Below are 2,500 nucleotides of genomic sequence, written 5' to 3'. Positions count from 1 at the left end.
GATACCATCTTCAGGTCAGAGGAGAAAGGAGAGAAGATGATATATATAAGAGGATAAGACCAACACGGTATAAGAAGGGCAGGTGAGGACAGGTGAATGGAAACGAAGGCAGAAGCGGGTAGGTGACTGGAACCGAGGCAGATCTGGTCACTGGGTCGGGCGGTCTTTAAGAATATATGAAGCAAGAAGACTGTCGGCAGGAGAAATATCCTTGTTAAGGTTGAAATTAGGTAGCCTGTTGATGAGGGAGGATTCCACCAATTTCCGGGCGTGGACATCGAAGGTAGGAAACAGAATGCAGGCAGCTGACCAATCCATGTGGTGGTCCGTTTCCCAAATATGGAATTCAGGTGGATTTCGAAACTGTTGTCTCATTTTCTAATAAGTCTGTTTTGTGTATAGTGTTTCTTTTCTGCCACAAGCACACACACACACACATATGAACTGAGTTCATTGTGACAAATGGATAAAAGGGGTATAAATGAGACTGAATATTTTCACAACACAAGAGATGTAATTTACGCGTTTCGGGTTACCCCGTCTTCAGAACTATATGCTACATCAAGTTAACATGAACATATACAGTATATATTTTTCAAGAGCTGATGACCCAGCTGATTCCCGTATCTGTCGCGTATTAGGTCACCTATTTTTGCACCAGAAGTGTTGGCGATATTAATGGAGCTTCCGAAATGTCTATTTACCGCCTCAGAGATGTTGCATTAAGGTAGCACTAGCAACTTTGGAGGGGAAGAGGGTTCGAATTTTGACCTCGTTATAATGAACTCCGCCTTCTTTCTGAGTTTCAGAAGAAATCCCCTAGGGAATTTGTGTTTCATAAATGCCTCAATGATGTACTTCATTTCATCGTCGAGGAATTCAGGGCTGCATATTCCCAAAGCTCTGAGGAAGAATCCTATAACGACTCCTGATTTAGTTTTATTGCTGTATCGCCAACACTTCTGGTGCAAAAATAGGTGACCTAATACGCGACAGAAAGCCGTCCACAAAGAATCCTGACAGCGCCTTATACTGCATACCATGCAACGGATGCGAGAAAGCATATTATGGTGAAAGAGGACGTGGATTCAGGATCAGTGAACATCGAGCCGACGTCCGACACCATAGCACATCCAACGTCATGGTGGTACACGTATATGAAGCGGGACATCTACCGGACTGGAAACGTGCCAAAGTGATCCATGAACGATTAAATCAATTAAAGAGAAAAATGATGGAAGCTGCATACATCGCGACAGAGGAGAACATGAACACAGCGTCAGGTCGCTTCAAATTATCGAAGGTCGCGGCAACGTCTATCATGCGGACAACGAGCGAGAGGTCACGGGAATCAGCTGGGTCGTCAGCTCTTGACTAATATATATATGTTCCTGTTAACTTGATGTAGCATGCAGTTCTGAAGACGGGGCAACCCGAAACGCGTAAATTACATCTCTTGTGTTGTGAAAATATTCAGTCTTATTTATACCCCTTTTACACACACACACACACACACACACACACACACACACACACACACACATATATATATATATATATATATATATATATATATATATATATATACATTTATGTATATATATATATGTTTATATACATATATACATACATACACACACACACACACACACACACACACACACACACACACACACACACATATATATATATATATATATATATATATATATATATATATATATATAATATATATATATATATATATATATATATATATATATATATATATATATATATAATATACACAAACACACACACAGTTACACACACTTATATATTTATATATATATATATATATATATATATATATATATATATATATATATATATACATATATATATATATATACATTATATATATATATATATATATATATATATGTATGTTTGTGTGTGTGTGCGTGTGTGTGTTGTATGTGTGTGTGTTTGTGTATAAATTTATTTATATATATATATATATATATGTATATATATATGTATATATATATATATGTATATATATATATATGTATGTATATATGTATATAAACATATACAGATATACATAAATGTATATATATATGTGTGTGTGTGTGTGTGTGTGTAAGTATATACGTACATGTACACACACACACACATTCAAACATATATATATATATATATATATATATATATATATATATATATATATATATATATATATATTTATTTATAGATATATATATATATATATTTATATATATATATATATATATATATATATATATATATATATATATATATATATATACACACAGGGCGAGAGGGCTTCAGTATTCATAATGTTATCCCTTAAAAAGATAAGATTCTTTGGAGTCATAGTCGTTTGTTTACTTCCCGTTGAAGACTTGCTCCACTGACTTCAGCAGACCCGCAAGAGAGAGTGAAGTGAGTTGCTCTATAGAAATAATAAAAGCAATAGAAAGTAGCTTGCATGCCC

The 2,500-nt window shown here is 34.4% G+C and overlaps 1 protein-coding gene across 1 annotated transcript in view; it reads left to right on the top strand.

Moving 5' to 3' along the window:
* LOC122245283 (protein phosphatase Mn(2+)-dependent 1K) overlaps positions 1–2,500 on the top strand; it is a 14,796-nt gene that overhangs the window by 4,679 nt on the left and 7,617 nt on the right. The gene's annotated exons all lie outside the window — the stretch shown is intronic.

This window comes from Penaeus japonicus, unplaced genomic scaffold, assembly GCF_977035675.1.
Source record: "Penaeus japonicus unplaced genomic scaffold, GWHDUDI00000001_assembly GWHDUDI00000012, whole genome shotgun sequence".
In the NCBI taxonomy this organism is placed as follows: Eukaryota; Metazoa; Arthropoda; class Malacostraca; order Decapoda; family Penaeidae; genus Penaeus; species Penaeus japonicus.
Note: the sequence above shows the minus strand (reverse complement) of the source record. Positions and strands in the feature narration are given on the sequence as shown.